The sequence below is a fragment of the Telopea speciosissima genome, unplaced genomic scaffold (genome assembly GCF_018873765.1).
Source record: "Telopea speciosissima isolate NSW1024214 ecotype Mountain lineage unplaced genomic scaffold, Tspe_v1 Tspe_v1.0014, whole genome shotgun sequence".
Lineage (NCBI taxonomy): Eukaryota > Viridiplantae > Streptophyta > Magnoliopsida > Proteales > Proteaceae > Telopea > Telopea speciosissima.
In genome coordinates, this window is record NW_025317350.1 from 410,706 (window position 1) to 434,299 (window position 23,594).

Sequence of the window (23,594 nt, forward strand, 5' to 3'; positions counted from 1 at the left end):
TTAACCTACCATTCTTCTTCTATTTTTTACTATTTTTGTCATTAAAATAGTAAAAAATGAAAGCACCCACCCACTTCTTCTCTCTCCTTGTTTTTTACTCTATTCGTTTTTTTTTTTTCTTCGATTTTTTTATTTAATTAATTTTTTATTGAACATTTCATCCTCATCATTCTTCTTCGAACAGATTGACCTGATCCTCACCGTGATCTAGTTCTTCTCCTTCATCTCCGTTATAGATGTGTTCCCTTCTTGCAACCAATCCATCTTTCATGGATTCTCAACTGAAATCGCCAAGAAGGCAGAGACAATCCGATGATTGATATTGTGTCGTTCTATCCCATGGCTGCGAGGTTGAGGAGAGATGAAGATGGTCGTGTAGAGATCAATTGCAATGGAGAGGGAGGGTTGCCTTCTGCTTCTGCGAATATGAAGGGGGAGAAGAAGAGTGAAGACTCGAGAATCGCTTTGTAGGTTAATAAAAAATAAAAAATACGGAAAGGTAAATTGAATAAAAAGAGGAAGAGAGAGAAGAAGTGGAGTGCTTTGAAGAGAGTTGATCTATTCCATGGTTTTAGTGCATGGTATCGGAACGGGTATCGGTAACCTACAAAATCGATATGATACCGATACGGTATCAGCCTGGATCGGCTGTATCGAACAAAATTACTTCTGAATCTCCTTAAAAAATGAGTTTTCTAACCATTTTACCCCTTATATGCACCGTACTATCAATACGGTACCAGCACAATATCGTTGACTAGCTAAACCGGTACATATCACCTGATGCGGGCGATACGATATTGATACTTAAAACCATGATCTGTTCGAAGAAGAACAATGAGGATGAAATGTTGAATATAAAATTAATTAAATAGAAAAATTAAAGAAAAAACAAAAAAGAAAAAAAAAGTGAATGGAGTAAAAAACGGGAGAGAGAAGAAGCGGGTGGGTGCTTTCATTTTTTACTATTTTAATGACAAAAATATTTAAAAAATAGAAGAAAAATGGTAGGTTAAATAGATTAGCAGGTTACTAGGTGAAAAAGAAGGGCAATCTGGGTATTTAAAAACATTAGGGTGGAAGGAGATTTAAAAGTTTAAAAGCAAGGTAGTTTCAGAAAAGAAATTTAAGGTAGGATAGTTTTGGTAAATATAGGCTAAGTGTAGGATAGTGATAGTAATTTCTCCTATTATTTATTAAAGTAGTAGTTGGATATTAGTGCTTTTGGAACGTCTTGCTTGTGACCCTGTTTTTTTTTTTTGTTTAAACAAAATCTATTGATCAGAAGAATCATTACAAACAGCAACATCTGCATTACACAATTATAGAAGCCATGGAGAGGTAAGCGGCCAAACTATCGGAGATTCAATCGAAAGGGCCGATCTGGCCAAGGAGTCCGTCAGAGTGTTGGAGGACCTTGGGAACATAAGAAAAACTGCACGATACAAAAGATTTCTACAGATGAAATATATCTTGACATACATTCTTATGCCTTCTTTTGTTAAAGTCTTTTTATCTACCACTGTGCAATAGCATGCTCTGCAATATCAATTAGCAAGCAGAACATTCCAGAGAGGGGGGAAGGGGGTTCAAGTGTATCAGCTCTTCCACAAGAAGAGAGAACAAGGAATTTAAATTCTCTCTCTCTCTCTCTCTGTTGTAGAAGCAGGTCGTGAGTCGCGACTGGTGAGTGGTGAGAGAGTCATCGCCAGCAAGATCTACGAGTTGTTCTTCGATGTTGAGGCTGTTCCAGCAAAGGAGCAACAAACTCGCAGCTTATCAAATCCCTGATGGTGAGATAAGGTAGTGTTTTTTTCACCAAATAATATGGAACACATGTATTATACATGCATAATACGGGGTCCCATAAAAAGCACATTTTTATCCGTATCTATTGACAAATCCGTTAAAAAATGTTTCTTTGAATAATACATATGGATAGGCTATAATATGCGGACTTACTAACTACGTTTGGTACAATAGACCAAAGGCCTAGTCTAAATCGTTCAAGATGTGGTTAAAGGCTCTTGTAAATATCAAAATAGGATAATTCAAAATGAGTTGAGTTAGAGTACCAGAACGACAATAAAACTAAATGGATTAGAAAAGGAGTTAGATTCTGCACCCAACACCCCATTTCTAATTTTGTCTCATATGAATATTTCTCTCCCACCTATCATGCTTTTGTTTCCTCTAGTTTTATCCTTTGTGTCTATCCCACAGGGCTGGAAAAAAGCTACAACAGATCCTAAATGGAAGACTATTATGATAGATGAAAATGCAGGCCTTGAAGAAAAATGATACTTGTGAGATTGTCCCTTCTCCCAGAGGAAAGAAACCAAGAGGGTCCAAGTGGGTGTTCACAATAAAATAAAATGCAGATGGAACCGTTGCTCGCTATAAGGCCAGACTAGTTGCCAAAGCATTATTTACTCAAATCCATGTCATCGATTACCAAGAAAATTTTTTCCTAATTGCAAAAATGAATTCCATTCGAGCTCTGTTATCATGTACGGCCCCTTGTATTGAATCTTCAACAATTGGATGTAAAGAACACCTTACTAAATACCCGATTCGAGAAAGAAGTCTACATGAATATTCCTTTTGGCTTCGTCTCATCCACTACAACTGGCAAGGTATGCAGACTCCGAAAATCTCTCTATGGTTTGAAGTAATCACCTCGTGCTTGGTTTGATAGGTTTCAAAAAACTATGTTGAAGTTAGGTTTCAAATAGAGTAATGTAGATCACAACTTGTTTATCAAACACAGGAAAGGCAAGGTCACAACCCTTATTTTCTATGTGGATGATATAGTGATCATCGGTGGTGATGAGGTAGAAATCTCTTTCCTAAAGACTTGACTCGCAAGTGGGTGTGCATGCGCCGCACACCAGAGGCCGTGGCTTACTGCCCTCGCTGCCGCACTCCCCGCTAGCCGCACCCAACCCCCCCGCCTGCCACTTGCAGCCCTCTGCCACATGCTGCCACTGTAACCCGTGCGCACCCTCACATGCGATGGCCCTTGCCGCGCCTTGTGCGTGCTGCTACTGGTGTTGTTTACGTGTGCTGGTAGCCTACGGTCTCCCTTTTTGTTTTCCTATTGCAACGTTGTGTAGCAGAATTTTAAAAAAAGAAATCTGGTTAGGTTTTTTAAAGGGAGATCACTTGGAGAAGATAGGTGGGGAGATTCTTGCCTTCACCCACCTTCCCCAATTTGCATAATGGCTTATTTTATTTTTATTTTAAGCATGTATGTGTTTATGTCATGAGTGCATTTGATGCACATGACCATTGTGACATGGGTTGTCATGGTAATGGTAATTTTATGTGTTTTTGATAATTTTCACATAAAATATGGAATATTTATTTTGAGCATCGTGTATGTAATGACGACCATGGTTATGGGATTTAAAATATACATGGATTAGATGGATGTGTGTGCTAGGCATGGCATGGATGTGGTTTTGGATGTAATTTTAATCTTCTCATTCTTATCCTTATCTCTTGATATAAAGGTTATGTAATTCCCCATGGGCAGCTCAAATTGGTGGACTGGTTTTCTGAGTTTTTATTCTTATTCAAAGGGGTTGTAATAATTTTTATATTTGTTCAATTTATTTGATGTAATTGTTCAAGATCGCGATGTGATCGTGATCGTGATGGGAACAAGATTGTGATCGTGGATCAATGCTCTTGGCGGTTTGTTGGTGAGAAGATTGGAGGGACTTGCTCACTTGAAGTGTTCAAGTTGTTTACAGTTTTGGAATTTATTTTTCTGTAATAGCTAGTTGCATTTTCATTATCACATTATTGCTATGTGTGGGAGTGATATACGAGGCTATGATTACTCCCATCCATCTTGTAGTTAAAGTGAGTTTATATTGGATGTGAACTCATGTTGATTAAAGATGGTATCCCATAACCATTGGTATTTAATTTTCCTGTGATGGATATGTTTATGTGCTTATACATTGGATGTATGATTGTGATTTTATGCGTTCCCATTATCCCTCTTTGATCAAAACAAGTGCGATATGGGAAACCCTGATCGGTGGAATTCCCATGGCCTTCCTTAGTTAGTGAGTGTAGAAATTTTATCGATCTACTCTTGTAGATGCCGATAGGATAATACTTGGATAGGTTGATGAGATTGTCTACACCCATCTCATATGTGATAGGAAGAGAATATGGTTAGTGGTACGTGCACTGCGATAGCAGACATTAACCCACAAACACCATAATTTCCTCCAAAATTAAGGGTATACACTTGACTTGAGTGTATGTCAGCCGATAGGAATGTGCATGACACTCAGGTGGTTAAATCACATTGGAAGTCTAGTGACGTATAGAATAGTCCACTCAACCAACATGCAAATGATGAACTCCAATAGGTTAAGTCAGGAGCATAAGGGTCGATAAGTTCCAATACATTCCTCATAAGCAAGAGGGAAGCTTAAGGTATAATTGACCATTGATTGTTTTACCCATTTTTCAATGGTTATCGATAGTGCTAATCGTTAATTTTTGTATATCATGTAGATTTAATACTATGTTGACCTAAATCAACTACGTTGCCCTCATTAAAGACCATATTTTGATCGGTCCAAACTATGTTAACTGGATGAGGAACATCAAGTTACTCCTATGTTCAAAAGGTTTGATGTCTGTCCTGGATGAAGAAGAACCTGAATTCCCCAATGAGGAAAACCCTAAAACCAAAGCGGTCTATGAGTTATTCCGTCAGAAAAACTCTAAGGCCAAGCTCCTCGTGTTAAGTTCTCTGGACAATACCATCGCTGATTGTGTCAAGGATTTGTACTTGACGAAGGACATGATGGATGAGTTGAAGGAGATGTATGGGAGAGAAGAAAGACATGCCCATCATCAACTGGTAACACTTCTCCACGGCACCAAAATGGCCCAAGAAACTCCAGTTATAGATCATGTGATGAAAATGCGAAACTTGTTCCAAGATCTGGAGAACCTTGGGACGTCTTTGAAGCTGAATTATAAAATGGATGTTATCTTCTACTCTTTGCCTCAGGATATCTACGGATCCTTTATTGTTAATTATAACATGAATAAACTCTCCGTCGAACTTCTTGAGCTGGGCAACATGTTGCAAGAGGTAGAGGCTGCATCCAAGAAGCAGAAAGTGGAGATCTTGACCACAGAGAACAAGTCTTCTTCCTCTAAGCCTAAGGGTAAGAAGAAGAAGAAGAAGATTGACAAGGGTAAAAACCCTAAGGTCGAGTCAAAGAGAATTTAGAAAAGAACAAGAAGAAGGGTACTTGTTTCTATTGCAAAAAGGACAGGCATTGGAAGAAGGAATGTCGAGCTTTCCTGGCATCTTAGAAAAAGAAGTCGGAAGAAGGTATTTCAGAAACCCTTAGTCCTTTATGAGTCTAATTTGTCAGAGGAACCTAATAATTCATTGTTGGTGGACTCTCGGTCCCACTACCCATATTTGCAACATGTTGCAGGGGTTCAAGCTAATAAGAAGACTAAGTAAGGATGAAGTTCGTCTGAGAACGGGTATAGGAGTTGAGGCCGTTGCTAAGGCTATTGGAGATTTTACTTTAAGTTTTAATAAAGTTATTTTAGTTTTGAGAGATTGTTTCTGCCATCTCTCTCTCTCTCTCTCTCTCTCTCTCTCTCTAATAGTAAGAACTGCTTAGAAAATTTTAGGTGTGTCCTGGGGTTCCGGTGAGCTTCTCGCTCACTTCGAAGGCCTCCACAGCTCCATTAGCAGGTCCCTTCTTCAGGTCTAAGAAGCGTAGCCTCTCGGTGGAGAAAAAAAATACCCTGCTCACGTAAGTAACCCCCCTCCCCCACTTGCGATTACTTCTCCACCTCTACTGGTCAGTTGCATCCCACCCATACCCCTAATACCTCTATCCCTATCTCTCTCATCTCTGATTTGCCCTACCGCCATTATAGCACTCCAACCCTAACCCCACCCCTACACCCAACTAACCTATATCCCCTATCGATCCCCCACCCACGATAATTTATATCCCTATCTCTATCTCTCTCACCCCTAATTTCCACTCTCTCCCACCCCAGATTTTCTCTACCTTCAACCCTTGATTCCTGTTGCTCCATACCCACGATTACCGCTCCGATTTCCACTCTCTCTCTCATTCTCGATTTACTCTACCTATATCTCTCTTCTCCCAGATCCCTCCCTCAGCCACACAAAGAAGATCGCTCAACACAACCCCGACCTTCGCTTCTCAAACATTTAAGTCCCTGCCCCCTACCTTTCTCCTTTTATTGTTTTTCTTTTTTACTGTTACCTTAGAGAAAACAAAAAAACCCAACACATTTCTTTTCATCTCCAGCCCCAACCTTCTTCCTAGCATCTAGCCACAAACCACCTCCCGAACACCAATCCTCAAATACCCCAAACCATATCACTGGTTTCGTAGCCTATACAAGTGTGGTATTGTGATCCCCTAAGCCCTTGATGCACCTTCTCTGCCCTTTAAGCCTGTGACCAACGGCCATTTAGTCTCTTGAGTACACTTGCTGCACTCCTGGTTTACTTCATCGGTAAGACTACATAGTCATCTTGGCCACCTCTGGTAAGATTTTACAAACTCAGTTTGGTAGGAACTCTGGTGACCACTTGTTTGGGGTACTTAACTCAACTTAGCCTTGGCTTTGTAGGCTGTTTTACTCATCACTTGCTTGTGCCCTTGATTTAATTGATTGTTGACTTATATGTGCCCTTATTGTTACTTGTGTTACTGGTTCAATTATTTGATTATTGATTTTTAATTGTTGTCTCCCCTTTATTTCCCCCTTTTATTCCCCCGAGTATTTTTTATTGGTGTTCTTTTTTGTGCGCTCCATTATTACTCTATTGTTTTCCTAGTATTGGCTACTAATGTTTTGTGTAGTTTTTTTGTATAACTGTTTAATGAGATAGAACCCTTTGTATATTCCTATCTTTATTGGTGCGTCAGGTAGGCAGCCGACACTATATTCTACCAATCCAATCCCTTTTGCATGGATCCTATTATTGGTTTTGATTATTTTTATATTTTTTTTTACTATCCCTCCTTATATTTCCGTATATCATGTCCTTTACTACTAATCTTATTTGTAAGCATAGGATTTGATTTGCATCCTGGAACATTGGATCTTTGACGGGTAAGAGTTTGGAGCTGAGAGATGTTATGAGGAGAAGAAGAATTAATGCTGCATGTATCCAAGAAATAAGATGGAAGGGCTACAAAACCAATGTGCTCAATGACTTCAAACTATGGTACTTAGGAGACGAAAGCGGGAGAGGTGGAGTGGGCATAGTTGTGGACAAAGATCTTAAGAACGAAGTAGTGGATGTTAATAGATTTGGAGATAGGATCCTATCTATCAAGCTGGTGCTAGACAACGAGGTTATCAACATAGTTAGCGCATATGCACCGCAAACAGGATTAGATGAGAGTGTTAAATTATAATTCTGGGAACACATGGATGGTTTAGTGCAAGGTTTTGCTCAGGGAGATAAAATTGTTATTGGAGGTGACCTTAACTGACATGTGGGCAGAGATCGTAGAGGCTATGAAGAGATGACGAGGTCCAAGCAGCCATTAAGACTAAAAAAGATCATTTTAAGACATGGCAAAGGACTAACGACCCAGAGGATAAAGTGAGCTATTATGCAGCCAAAAATGAAGCTCAAAAGATTGCGGGGAAAGAAAGAGTGAAGAAATATGATGAACTTTATGAAAAACTTCATACAAAGGAAGGGGAAAATGCGATCTATCGGATAGCTAAAATAACGGAAAAGAAGAGCATAGATTTGGACCATGTTAGATGCATTAAGAGCGAGACGAGTTTAGGAGGATAGGGGGTATCTTAGCTAACCAAGCTGTTTAACAAGATTCTGAGTACAAAGAAAATTCCAGATGATTGGAGGAGAAGCACCGTAGTCCCGATCTATAAGAACAAAGGTGATATCCAGAACTACAATAACTATAGAAGCATTATGAGTCATACCATGAAACTTTGGGAGAAAATCATTGAAGCCCACCTAAGAAGAGAAACTGATACATCGGAGAATCAATTTGGTTTTATGCCAAGGAAATCCACGATAGAAGCTATTTACCTGCTAAGGAGGCTTATGGAAATCTTTAGAGCTTACAAAAGGAATCTCTATATGGTCTTTATTGAAATAGAAAAGGCCTATGATATAGTTCCTAGAGAGCTCATTTGGCATGTCCTAGGGAAGAGAAGGAGCTCAAGTAGCTATGTGGATATAATAAAGGACATGTTTGAGGGTGTGGTGATAAGTGTCAAAACTATAGAGGGACAAAGTAGTGAATTCCCAATTATAATTGGGTTACACCAAGGATCAGCTCTAAGCCCCTATTTATTTGCACTTACCATGGATGATTTAACAAAACATATTTAAGATGAGGTCCCTTGGTGTATGCTATTCGCTGATGATATTGTTTTGATAGATGAGACAGTGGAAGGGATTAATGCGAAGCTGGAGTTATGGAGATCAAACTTGGAGTCAAGAGGTTTTAAGTTAAGTAGAACAAAGACAGAGTATATGATGTGGTGAAACTTGAGGAGAAAGAGCTACCACAAATTGAATGTTTTAGATACCTAGGGTCAACCATTAACAAAGAGAGTGATATAGAGGATGATGTTTCCTATAGAATTAAAGTAGGATGGATGAAGTGGAGAGGAGCATCAGGAGTTTTATGTGACAAACTATTAAGCTTAAAGGGAAATTCTATAGGACAGTAATAAAATCAGCGATGACATATGGAGTGGAATGTTGGACTGTTAAGAAGAGTAATATAGATAAGATGAGTGTAGCGGAGATGAGGATGTTGAGGAGGATGTGCGGCAAGACCAGAAGAGATAGAGTAAGGAATGTTTGCATTAGAACCGAATTGGGAGTTGCACCAATCTAGGACAAGCTTCATGAGAGCTTCCTAAGGTGGTTTGGTCATCTCCAAAGGAGACCCTTAGATGCACCAGTAAGGAAGAGTGACCAGATTCAATTTGAAGGAGCTAAAAGAGGTAGGGGTAGACCTAAAATGACTATTGGAGAAGTAATAAGTAAGGATATGCATATGGGAGGGCTCAATCCTAGTATGACCGCGGATAGAGTTGTTTGGAGGACAAGGACCAGTGTAGCCGACCCCTCGTAGGGGGATGTTCCTAGGATGCTGCTTTAACTATTGCTTAGACTTTTTCCTTTCGTAATTTTATTTTATTTTATTTATTATTTTTTTTAACCCCCCCTTTTTTTTATATTTTTACTTCCTTCAACTGCTCTTATTTCTATTACTGTCTTGGACTCTTCGGATCCATGTAGTCGACCCCATTTAGTTGGGATAGGGTTATGGTTGTTGTCGTTGTTGTTTCAGGAGGAACATTGTTTCTGTTAGTAAGCTAGTTTTGGATGGTTACACTTTTCAATTTGGTGTTAAGTTGACTATTCGGTTTAATAATTCTTTTATTACTACTGGCTTGCTAACTAAGGAATTATATCTCTTAAAACTGGTATTTGATGTGAATAAAATCTCCAATACATCTATAAAAAGAAATCAACTCAGGATAATTCAACTTATCTTTGGCAGTTAAGGTTAGGTTATATTGGTGTAGAAAGGATAAATAGGTTGGTAAATGATGGACCTTTGGATTCTTTGAAGGTAGAATCTTTTCCAATCTATGAGTCATGTTTGCAAGGAAAGATGACCAAAAAACCCTTCTCAAATAAGGGAAGAAGAGCCGACGCTGTGTTAGAATTACACTCTGATGTGTGTGGACCCATTAATGTTCAAGCGAGGTATGATTAAGAATACTTTGTAACCTTCACTGATGACTACTCTCATTATGGTTACATTTACTTGATGCACCGCAAATCGAAAACTTTTGATAAATTCAAGGAGTTCCGAGCGGAAGTTGAAAAAGTTGAGTAATTGCATAAAATGCCTCCGATCTGATCATGGAGGAGAGTATTTATCAGATGAGTTCAAGGACTATCTGAAAGAAGCTAGGATAGTATCTCAGTTGACGGCTCCAGGGAAACCTCAACAGAACGGAGTCTCAGAGAGACGGAATCAAACCTTGTTGGACATGGTTCGATCCATGTTGAGTTATTCAAAATTGCCATTGAGTTTTTGGGGTTTTGTGATAGAAACTACGATCTATATACTTAGCAGGGTACCGACAAAATCTGTATCCAAAACACCTTTTGAATTGTGGTATGGGTGTAAGCCCAGCCTCTCAACATACTAAGGTGTGAGACTGCATAGCACATGTGCGGAAGCAACAGACGGATAAGTTAGAATCTCATATAGATAGATGCTATTTCCTAGTATAGTCTAAGACTACTATAGGCTACTATTTCTATTACCCTACTAATCAAAAGGTTATAGTTAGTAAGCATGCGATGTTTCTTGAGGATGACATGATCTCACCGAGATCAGATCCAGTGGTCATAAAAGAAATATTTGATGACCAGGTACTCTCTACACCCACAGAAATTCCAGTTGACATACCCATTGAGGAGCAACAACCACAAGAGCCTAGACGGAGTGGGAGGTCTATCCGACCACCAACTTGTTTGAATCTTCATATAGAGGAAGATCAAAAGGTTGGAGAATTCCACATAGTGTTTGATTATTTTGACACAGATCCTTATACTTATGCTGAAGCTCTTAAGGATGTTGATTCTATGAAATGGCAGGAAACTATGCTCAGTGAGATAGACTCCATGGATTCTAACCACGTCTAGACTCTTGAAAATCTGCCACATGGGGTAAAACCCATTGACTGTAAATGGATCTACAAGAGGAAGAGAGCTGTGGATGGACAGGTGGAACATTTCAAAGCAAGACTGGTGGCGAAGGGATACACTCAGAAGGAAGGTATCGATTATGATGAAACCTTCTCACTGGTAGCGATGATTAAATCCATTAGGATTATATTATCGATTGCTACATACCATGATTGTAAGATTTGGCAAATGGATGTACAGACTGCTTTCCTTAACGGATATTTTGATGAGGTCATATACATGGATCAGGCAGAGGGTTATGCTTCCCCAGGAGAAGAAAATAAGGTATGTAGCTTGTTGAGGTCCATTTATGGGCTAAACAGGCTTCTAGAAGCTAGAACATCCATTTTGATCAAACTATCAAGGATTTTGAATTTGAGCAAAACATTGATGAACCATGCATGTATAAGAAAGTCAATGGGGATGCCGTTTGTTTTCTTGTCCTATATGTGGATGTACTCATTGGGAATGATGTGGAACTACTCTCATATGTAAAGATTTGGTTATACAAATCATTCTCAATGAAAGATTTGGGAGACGCCAGCTACATCATAAGAATTAAGCTTGCGAGAGATCGCAAGAATAGGATGTTGGGGTTATCACAATCCACCTACATTGACAAAGTGCTTAACAAGTTCAACATGCAGGATTCGAAGAGAGGTAATGTGCTTCTCAGGCATGGAATCAGTCTTTCCAAGTCACAATGCCCTCAAACATCTGAGGATGTTGAGGCTATGAAGAGAGTTCCTTATGCTTTAGCAGTACGAAGTCTAATGTATGCCATGTTGTGTACTAGACCAGATATTTATCATGCTATAGGAATTGTGAGCCGATATCAATCCAATCCGGGACAAGAACATTGGACAGCTGTCAAGGGGAACCTCAAGTATTTAAGGAGGACCAAGGATTACTTCCTTGTGTATGGTTATGATTAGTTTTCGGTAGTTGGATATACTAATTTGGATTTCCAAACTGGTAAAGATGATAGAAAGTCCATCTCTGGGATGGTCTTTATGATTGGTGGTGGTGCACTGATTTGGAGGAGTACCAAACAGAAGTCAATGGCCGATTCCACAATCGAAGCTGAGTACCTGGCAGCTAATGAAGCACCAAGGAAGGTGTCTGGGTCAAGAAGTTCTTGACCGACTTAGGGGCGGTGCCTGAGCTAGTGGAGCAACCCATTCCATTGTTACGTGACAACAGGGGAGCTATAGCACAAGCGAAGGAGCCAAGAGCTCATCAGAGAAATAAGCATGTGGAGCAGACGTATCACCTGATTCATGAGATCATTCAGCGTGGTGACATAGCCATAGCTAAGGTTGACACTACAAATAATTTATCTGACCCTGTGACTAAAGGCTTATCCCCTTGTATTTTTTAGAAACATGTTGGAAATATGGGCATAAAGTTCATGGGTAATTGGCATTGATGAACAAACCTTTGTTGAATTAATAAATTTAATTTTGATTAGCATGATCAATTCTTGAGCTCAGTTATTAGTCCATAGGTATTCTTACCTAAATTTGTTCATCACTAGGGATGAGACTGGACATCCTGTCTAATATGGAGGTCACACTGTGTGTGCTTAGGGATGTTGTTTTTCCTAAGACACAAGTGTGAGTGTACATACGAAGTGTACATTGGACTGCATCACTTGAGAATTTCACATGTAGTATACTGTCAGTTTATAAAGAAAATGAGATTCTCTTAAGTAGTTCACAATTGGTTCCTTGACCTGAGGGGTCCTTATCATTGTATTCATATGCTGTGAGTTTTGGTGCACCAACGATTGATGTCTCCTTAACTATATATCGGTACACTGGATTTACAGTGTGACTGTATTCAAAAGAGATATCCAACATGAAACCCACAACCCATACGTTGGGAGTATATTGAGGAGAGCATTCTATACAAGATTGGACACAAATCCGGTTCCGATAGCATTTTCTAAATGTTTTAAAAATGTTTTTAGATATATATTTATAAAACCATTATCTATTTTCTTGAACATTTGGTTTGAAATGTTTTTCCTCCGTCCAATCAAGGTAATAGAATCTGTTGCACAATGTATCAGCTCATTGAGGATTGACAGTGTCGAACACATGCCTTATATTGAACCATACAACATTGTGATTGTGGGGGACTAATGCGTGTCTGTTTTAACTACTTACTTTGGGTATTGATTGTTACACTCTACTTGGCATCTTCTGTGTTGAACACCTTAGAAGCTGAGTAGAATCCCATTGGGAACCACCCCTTTCCTTTTGATTCCATTCATTTACGCAGCACGGTTGATCATGATTTCCTTTTCATGATCCCCTTATAAGATTTACAAAAGGATGGAGGAGATTGTTAGAAAAGGAAAGATATTGAGTCCAATATTGGATATTAGAATCAATATTAGATTCCTCTAGCAATAGGAGTCTTTCTTTGGGTGGAAAGATTTGATTGCCTAGTGATTGAGTCCCTTGAGGAAACTTAATCTCCTTGCTTATGTGTTCCATCCAATTAGGGATAAGAGAGGGCAATAATATAAAATATATTGGATTGCCAAAAACCCAAGTGACTCTCATATAACCAAAAAAAAAAAAAACATGGAGCACCCCCCTCCTTGTGAAACCCGTCCTCTCTTCCCTTCCCTCTCTTGGTGTTTGATCTTAGAGATAGTCTAGGATTTTGAGAACCCTAGAGTGTGGAGGAGTTGCCTTGATCGTGAGGGAACGCAAAGTTGTGCATGGTGCATGGAATGACTCTGAAAGGGCTATCATCAGTTGGAGGTTTTGCATCTGTGAAACTCTAGGTAACAATCGATCCTTCCATTGTTCCTGTTTATTGAATAACATCTCCCATCGATAGCTACTGATCCTGTTATGCTTCTATTGGAAGACAAACTGATTATCAACACAAGCATGTTGAAATTGACCGGCACTTCATAAAGAAAAAGATTGAGATGGCTGATATGCACTCCTTTTGTTACCACAAAAAACTAATTGACAGATGTTTTTACAAAGGGCTTATCTGTTAAGTCCTTCCATCCTATTTTTGCCAAGTTTGGATACGAGATATATATGTACCAACTTGAGGGGGTGTGTTGAAGAATTGGTTTGGGTCCCTAATTGGTCCAATTATCCATGTAATGTCTAGATTCAATGTATCTGCATGCTAGATAAGGCCTATGAGTAAGTGCTAGTTAGCATGCCTTATTTGTAATTCCTTTTCATATCTATAAATAAAAGGTGACACATTCTCTCAACTCTCTTCTATTCTCTAAATTCTTCTAAAGGTAGTACCCCAAAAAATAGAAGTTGGACACCTACTCCTCAAAGAGCAAAGGGCTCCCATACATGATCCAAGAAGGAAATTTAAACCCAATTGGTCGGTTTCATTCACAGTTATGGAGGTTCTGCCAGGAAAAATAGTAAGATTGGTCGATCCAGATGGGATAGAACTTTTCTATCTCACTAACATGGAACAACTAAAGAAGTACTATATTTAAAAAGAAGGGAAGCAGTTTTTTGTCCAGGAGTGTGGCCTACGCTAGCACTCCCGTGTGTCCTACGCCAACACTCCTCCCGTGTGTCTCTCTCTCTTCCTTAAAACAAGGGGGCAGAGCTGTATTTTCATATGTGAAGGAGAGAGACAAACTCATGGGAGTGCTGGCGTAGGCCACACTCCCGGATAGAGTTCTTTTTCCCTAAAAATAAATAACAAGAACTAAGTTCAACCTATTTCCTCAAAAGAGAGGGATGCATAGGCAGTTTGGGATGGAAATCAAGTGTGGCCCAGATAATATAAAAATAAATATGGTACCATGAAAGAAGATAAATCTATGATTATAGACCATGGGTCCATAAAAATGGTCATATCAGAAGAAAAGAAAAACCATATAGTCTCCAAGCTTAAAATAAATAAAGAAAGAATGAAAAATTCCTATCCCAAGTCCTACTTCCTAGCAATTTTGTCTAAATGCACTTGTAACTTCTCAACTCGATCCCTTAGAGTCTCCAGGTCATCTTTGGTGTCGTTCCCAATTACTCTTCTATTGTTTCGAGGTTGACCCCTCTTCACTCTCCAAAGTCCATACCTTTGAATTCCAACAAGGTAGCTTCTCCAAATGCTTCAGATTGGTATAGAACCACTCTATATAGTGAGACGAATACATAACTTGAAGTTTCCATCAATAAGAAACATACGATTATGCCAAGCCTTGGCAATATAAACAACAAGCATTGCAGTAGGACACTCTTGGCGATGAAAGTTCACAATATCTTCGGGAAGGGGATCAATAAATTTTGAGTTGCGGATGAAGAATGACTCCATCAAGCACTTGGGTATTGAATATAAGTCTTCTATAGAAGTGTCTAGTTGAGTTGGAAGGTTGGCAATGACGAGATAAGGTTGTTCCAAACTGGGACTAAAGAGTCCTCAATTCTGAAAAGACTCAAAATCCGATACAAAATGAGCATTGGATGGCTCAAAGTAGGAAGATGCCGACATCGGCAAAGGTTATTGACATTGCCGACTCCAAATTTTGTGGTGCTAGCCCCAATCAGTACTATGACTGGTTGAGGCTTTGAATTGGGTTTGGGCTTAGTTCAAGGGGTTTAAGGCTTGGTTTGTGCAACTGCTGATCATTTGCTTGTACATTTCTTATTATTTTTAATATACTTGCTGACCTTCTAGCAAAAAAAAAGGCTTGGTTTGTGCTATGCTTGATAAACCCAATTCCATGTTTTGAAAACCTCATTTTGACAATTCATTTTAGAGACTAATTCTAAGCTATGGCGGGACTCAGAATATTGTTGGGGGCCTAGAAAACCTCCCGGACTATAAATAACGGGTCCTACATTTTTGGGACAATATCAATTTCATCATCGCTTGGTCTACTCTAGGGTGACAAAATGAGGTGTCTATGCAATGGCTCAAAGGCCAAAACATAGGTTACCGCTTTACAGCCAGATTTGTAATTTTAGCACATATATTGATCCCCTTTACTCAGTAGCTCATGCTCAATGGTTGATTTTATTTGCAAGTTCAAACATTTTTTTTCTCAGCCTCTTTGCTTAATAGCTCATCAAATTTGTAAGTTGAAGCACATAGGCGGTGGAATTTTTCACGATTTTCCCCAAATAGAGTTTCTATATATTTGACCCAAAGTCTTTTATTGAAACTCAGGCTAATCCACTATTTATAGATTAGATTCCAAAAGTTAAAAAAAAAAAGAGTAGTTGTTATAATTTCAAGCAGATCTATTTTTTTAACTATGGTTGACCGCTACCATGTAGACTGTGAAGAACACTTCTCAGACTTCCTCCGAACGATTTTTTGATCGATCAAACTAATGTTCGTCTACATAATGGTGCTCATGGTAACCAATGGATAATGTACCCGTCGTCATCTATGAATCTCATTAGTCGTCTACTCCACTTAGAGCCGGTTAACCGTTTTTGCCAGTACTGCATGGCTTTTTTCACAAATTGAAGCACATTACTTGGACATAATTTCTAGCAAATTCTCATGCCATGCTAAGTGAACCCATGTAATTTCCATTCAGGTTACTAGAGGGCTAAGTCAATGTTCATGATAGATGTCAACCATTTAGGTCCAGTTTGACTTAGTCACCCTACACTATGAACCACCTATCTTAGGTTTTCCAAATTAAGTCCATAGGTGATTAGCTGAGCTTGAGCACTTGAGCTCGTTAGATCCTATGATCACCTAGATATTATAAGATGAAAACCAACACCTTGGATTCATTCAAGAAACTAAATAAATCTTTCATTTTTTGATTGAGTTGCTTTGATCCTCATGGATGGCTTGACTTGAACTTCCAATTTGCTCCACCAATCCATGACAAAAGTCACTTGAGCAACTTGATATCATCCAGGTTAATGTTTGGGCTCAAGGACAAACTTCTCAATGCTTGGAACCTATGATATACTCATTAAAGCAATGAGAGGAACATAATAGATTTTTCATACATAAATAGAACGTAATCACCAAAACATAAAAACCATTAATATTCATAGATGGTACTTATGACATCCTTTGCCTCAGCAAAGGTAACTTATATTTTGGCTATTTAGCCATTTGTTTTATCATTTTTTTTATGATTATGTAAAGGGGAAGTTGTCACACCCCAAACCACCCCCTGGGAGGATTAGGTAGGTGACCCGAATTGCGTAACGACAATCCGTCAAATCCCACGGATCTAGACACAATTATTACATTCACGGAACCACATCCATTCACTTTACCATAGGCAAGATCAGAGTGCTGCAGATAAACTACAATTGCAATAACAAATAGAAAGCATAGTGATACGGGAAATGATGATAATATATCCAGACCCCCACCCAGGACCAAGGGGCGGGTGCCTGGCCCCCCATGATCCTTGGAGATAGGATTTAGCCCTTGAGGCCCTACCTTTAGTAGCATACAACGGTGGGAGAGTCCCGTTGGCGAGTGTGGATAGAGGCCCTGGTAGCGGGGGTCTATTCTCCGAAGCCACCCCGGGAGGGGGTCCCCGCACGGATCCTTGGAAGACCGGTGGTGATCCCTGGTGCTTCGAGGCGTGACCTCTAAGCGGCGGTTAGAGTCCTGGTAGGACAGAGCTTAGCGAACGACGGTCTAGGGGGGCCCACCCCGTGCCATGTTGTGCCCGGACAGGCCCCGGGGGCCAGGGGCCCAGGTGAGGCCGGGCGGGGAGGCCCCCGGGCCCGGGCGGCCCGGCCGGGCCCACGGGCCCAGGCCCGGGCGCCCGCCAGATACATATGTGTGATTGTTCTGATACATTTCCCAACCTACCCACAAAAACTAAAAAGCAAAGCTGACAAGATCAAAGGCAAAGTTATTACATACATATATATACAGGGTGAGCAAACTCAACCCCAAAAAAAAAGTAAAAAAACAAGACTACAACAGAACCATAGACAAAATGGGGATAAACTCCTAAACAAAGCAAAAAGGAGTCCCCAAGATAAAAAGCATCAAGTGCACTCTTCAACGGTCTTCATCAATGACCACCGAGAATGCACGCATCATCGGCACGACCTCCATCGAGGTCCACACCAATATCATCATAATAACTAGGGCTCTCCTCCTCGTAATGAGCCTCCATGCCATAGCGGCATCGATCTGCAAAATCATCTAAGAAAACATATATAACAGAGTGTGAGCTTCCACTGAGCCCGTGAGCAAAACATATAATCATGCATGCACATGCAACCATATTCCACATGATCCTATATGATATGCAAGTCCAGATTAATTATTAGCCACCTAGCAATACAACTAAGTCAGGTCTGCGCTACTACAATCCCCAATACATGTATCCCTGGTGCGGGCTTGGTTACCCCTTCCCGCGATACACCCATTGAGTTGTCGGAGAGGACCAGTTAGCTCCCGCATTCGTTCACCATGGTCAGCCCGACCAGCCCTCTGTGATTAACCTGTAGGGCAATCCATCACATTTCTCATTTCCTTTCTTTTCTGGCTTATAGCCCAGCATATAGCTCATATTCACCATTCTGGTGCAAACACATTTCTTTTCTTTTCTCATATACTCATATGGTCACCCTCACAGGCATCCAACACCTTAACCCCTATTGGCAAGGATGTGTAGCACGGGTGATGAAACTCTAACCCCATGTCTATATGGCATCGTATGAGTCAGGTGGTGTCAACTGCATCCTATACTACGGGCTATCACAAGCCTCATTTCCAAGCCGACTACGACATCTAGTCTAACATTCACAATCATCAAATAATATTCACAGTGTTGATCAACAGACAATCATTGTTCAGTAATTTGAGTAATTGAACCGAATTAAATAACACAGCATTTAAGATTTAAAAATTATTTGCCGGCATATAGTTACACATGCATATATGATAATACTTCACTCACCAGGTTCTGGTTCTAGGAACTCGGTTGCAAATTCAGTTCCAACAGCAGTCTGATTGTAGACCTCGAGCGCGGGATCAAATCCTAGATATAAATCAGAAAGTGTCATATTAAGTTTCTAACCTGTCTCTGGTAGTCCTAGGGTTAGCCTAAGCTTACTGGGTTGACCCGGTATTCCGTTGGTTCTCACTTGGAATCCTCTGGGCCTTGCACTGGGCCTTAGGTCCATGTCCCCGTGCATCATCCAGAGATGGTGGTCTAGGGGTAAAATGGTCATTCTCAGTGATTGCACCTGACCCTAGGATATAATAGGCTTACTGTGCTGTCCTCAACTTGGCAGTGCTGTAGGACTAAGCACTGGCAGGGTTTCCATCACCTGCGGGGCCCACTTGGGTTCCCAAATACTCCCTTCATAAGGATAGATGTGGGGAAAGGGTATTTAGGTCTTTTCCCACCTTCCCACACTGTTCCCTGACCATGGGGTGAGGTTCACCAAGTCAAAATGCCAAAACAGCAGTGATTCACTCACTGGGCGATGTCTTTGGGCGTTGGATGCATCGCCCAGAGTCTTCAAATCAACAAAGGGCTGAGATTCCAAGGTTGGTCTTCATGGGCAGTGCTCAAAACTTCACCCCATGCATGTTAGGGTGCTAGGTACCCCTAGGGGTGATCTACCTTTTGGTCCAAGTGGGTTCTCCATTGGGCCCACCACTTGGCTGCCAGCGGCTGCCCAGACAGCTCAGTGAATAGTGTCATAGGGTTTTCTTCAAGCATGAATCTCAATTTCAGCCACATGCAAGGTTGGAAACAGATGTATTATGAGGATTCAAGGCTGCAATTACCTAGGGCTAGGTCTGTGTAGCCATGGCTTGCATCCAGGGTTCCACACAGCCAGCCAAAAGTGAATCTGGGCAATGCAGCCATGCACAACCAGATTCGGCTCTCAAAAACAGTATTTCAGCCTTATAAAATTTACTAAGAATCTCAGATCTTCCATGCTCCATACTTGCATGGTAGATCTGAGGCTGTCCAGGGCAAATCCTAGCTGTTCTGGGCTGCCAGAGAGCAGAAACCAAGCAAAACACAGGGATAAGAAGGAGGCAGCAGGTATAGGCATGGAGATGCATCCCTGAGTAGAGCTTGGGTGCCACGAAAATCAAGCCCAAGTGTGAGAGCAGCTCCCCCCCTTCCTTCCTTCCTTTCTTCCTTCCTCTTCCTCGCTTCCTTCTCTCTTCTTTCTCTCCTCACAGTTCCAATAGTGCTAAGGGCTCTAAATGAGCCCAAGGCATTCCTATTTATAGGCCAGCCCATGACTATGGCCTGTTTGGCTATTAAGGCCTATTTTCAAAATGCATTCTTTACTCCATTTTCAGCCACTTTGGGCTCTCTGGTGGGGTCCACAGTGAACCTAGGGTATGAGGTGGTCCCTCAGACTCCCCTCTACCTATGGAGGGTAGCCATGTCCATTATGGGTGGTACCCACAATTTAAATCCATTAAAATATGTTGTTTTACTCACTGGGCGATGTCTCTGGGCCTTGTCTGCATCGCCCAGAGATTTCAGCAAGCTGAAACTCAGTGGGGCTTGCACAGGGGTTTGACCCTTGGTCAAGGCATTGTCCCCACATGCCATTTAGAGGTTTTTACACACTTTTTCAGAGGTGGGTCCCATAGTTATGGGGAGGAGAGAGATTACCTGGGGTCCAGGCCATACATAATGCCATGAGCTGTGTAGTTGCAGGGGTCTGTTATCCACCTTCTGACAGGTATATAGGGGAACATGCACAGAGTTTCCTCATTAATCCCAGTCATTGGAGTGATGCTCCATAGTGTTCCTGGTTGCCTGGTTAGGGGTTCCTGTCCTTCAATCACAATTTCCAGCCAGTCAGGAGCAGGGTTTGACAGAAGTGATCTCCAACTTGTATATGGATAATCACGGGGTGATCATTGTGAGGATTGATAGATCCCAAAAAATTATCAGTGTGAGTTGATAGATCCAAAAAAACTATAATGGTGGGGGAGGGGGTGTTTCTCCTATCCTATAAAGAGAGTTGTGTGAGGGTGTTTCTCCTACCCTGCAAGGAGAGCATGTTAGTGGATTCCAACCTGGGAACTTGAAGATTGGACGTAGGAAGATATTAAGGCCATGCCGAATCACTATAAAATTGGTATGTGTACTCTCTCTATTTCTCTATATTCTCCATATAATTAAGTTATGATCTTACTTACTAACATTTGTCGGAGTTTTGAGATAGTTTGAAAAGATTTTTGAATTGGGCCAATATTCAGTATCACCCTGTTCACCCCCTCTTGGATTGCCTATACGATCCTATAACCTCAGAGTGTTTGCAACTAGGGACAGAGTTTGTCTCTTTGTTTACATGGTTGTTGCTTTGTATGTTTCTAAGAATAGAGATTCTAAAAATAAATGCAGGTTTATATTTGTGTGTATCAAACCTGATCATTTGAGAACCTTGCACAGTTAACTGTCAAATATTTTATGTAAAAGGGTTCTCATGATAGTTGTGTGGTCCTTAGACTTGAGAAGTCTTCATCATTGTAGACCGACACTTTGTACTTTTGTGTACATAAGGTTGATGCCTACATCTGACTTGCTATTACAGCACTGCATTGGGTCCAATGTGTTTTCCTGTGAACGAAAGTGACACTTAATAAGGAATCCATTTTCTGTTCAAGAAGAAATATCTCGAGAGGGAATCTTGAATTTGATTGGACGAAATCCCGAGCTTAGTTGTTTCAATGTAAATTGTTTACAAAGAATTTATAAAAATATGTAATAAATTTATATTTATAAATTTTTATCATATTTTTTTATTGGAGAAAGAACTCTACTTGGTTGCGTGGGTAGTGCATATTCCATGCAGCCTGGTTTACAACCATTAGAGTGAAATAATTTTTTATTGGCCATTGGATTTGATAAAAGTATTAAATTAATAGTTAAATACCGGTCTAACAGGTAACCCATTTCTTCTTTGTAAGACACCACCGCCCCACCCCATCCTCCGCAACCCAACCACGTCCCACCCTTTGCAATCTCACCCCATCCTTGTTCGTCCTCCCAGCCTCGCGGGCTTCAAATCGCGTCGACCCTAGAAATAAAGGAAAGGAATCACGGGCAACGAAACAAAAACTTTAGAATTACTAGAGAGAGTTGGAGAAACTGCGATTGCAAGGAGAAAGGAAATTGAGGAGAAAAGAAAACGAAGAGCCATTGAGAGAGAGAGAGAAGAAGAAGAAGAAGGGAAAGCAGAGTGTGGAGAGAACTCAAACAGGACGAAATGCTTTAGAAAGCTTTGGAAATTGGAACTGAATCCTTAAAATTCAAAGCAAGTTCGAACTTCGAAGCAATTGGACTTGGGTCTTGGGGGCAGTAATACTCAAGTACACGGGAACTGGTGGGGTCTTAGAGGATCTTTATCACCTCCAGTTCCCACCCTGGCCAGTTCCCCAATTTCTCTAACAAAAGGGGCTGAAATGATCACCCTACCCCTATCCAAATACTCTGCTCGGGTGGGATCCACCATCCCCCTATTAAAGGAATTGAGGAGCTGGGCCAGGCAGGAAACTGGAGGAGATAATTTTCCGTGTTGGAGCTGCAAAATGACCTTTCGACACCTATCTTCTACTTCTCTACTAGTGGTTGGAATCTTCTACTCCAGTTCATGCATTTTGGCACGTTTGAATGGAAACCAGTGGAGACTAGGGCGTTAATTTCAAATCAAAATTACCGAAATGAAATGCAACTGTTTAAACATTAAACTGGAACTTCTAAATCATTCTTCATTCGATTCAATTTTGAAATAATTGAATTCAATTTTGAATCATTTAAAAAGATAAAACTTTTAATATTATTAATCAAATCGAATAATAAAACCAAGTAAAGATTAACAGGGGTGGGACGATGATGTTCTGTAGAGAAGAAATGAGTTACCTGTTAGATCGGTATTTAATTATTTAATTGTTAATTTAATACCTATATCAGATCTAATGGTCAATAATAAATTATTCCAATCTAATGATTGTAAACCAGGCTGTGTGGAATATGCACTATTCACGCAACCAAGTAGAGTTCTTTTTCCTTTATTGTCCAGTCAATGGTCATGATATTTCATGTTAGTTGTTCAGTGGACTAGAGCAATGACAGCAAGTTAATTCTATCCCCTGAGGTCCATTGTGAGATATTTTAAAGTTGAGGAAACTACACTTAGGTTTTCTTTCAATAAGGGTTTTATTAGGGCTGCAACAAAATCAGGTTGGGTTGGGCTTTTTGACACCCCATCCCAACCCTGAGTCCCCTTATTTGGGCCCAAGCCTACCTTGATCCTGACCCTGACCCTGACCCTGCCGGGCCAAGCCCAACTCAAGCCCACCCTGATTGGCCTTGATTGGGCCGAGTTGGGCCAGGTTTGGCCCTAATTGGCCCTGAACTTGTTTCGCCATCCAAGGCCGGGCTGACCCTGGCCTTAACCATGGCCCTTGCTCCTTGCAAGTCTATAAGACTGTAACTTGATTCAATTTTTATTACCAAAAAAAAAAAACCCTTGATTCAAATTTTAAACAGGTATCAAGATTCAAGATAAATTTGAGACAAATTAGATGTTAGATTTGAAGTAATTAAACAATCATTAAACTTGAAATCCGAAAATTGTAGATCTAAGAGATTTTTAAGTAGCAGACAAATCATTGATCAAATAGACTCCAAATTGGATAGCATAAATCAAACAAGTAAAATACAGAACCATAGGATATTTTAATGAAGAATCAAATAAGTAGTATAAACTAGATAAACAGAGTATGAATGGGGAAGGAGGAGAAGAAGAAAGGATAGATAAACCTCTCTCAAGTTAGGGTATCTCAC

The 23,594-nt window shown here is 40.4% G+C and overlaps 1 long non-coding RNA gene across 1 annotated transcript; it reads left to right on the forward strand.

Moving 5' to 3' along the window:
- The first annotated feature begins 328 nt into the window (after nucleotides 1-328).
- LOC122647228 lies at nucleotides 329-19,791 on the forward strand. Its single transcript, XR_006330827.1, has 4 exons — nucleotides 329-404; nucleotides 6,906-6,912; nucleotides 7,300-7,304; nucleotides 19,781-19,791. It is a non-coding gene; the product is annotated as an uncharacterized LOC122647228 (long non-coding RNA).
- Nucleotides 19,792-23,594: the final 3,803 nt, after the last annotated feature.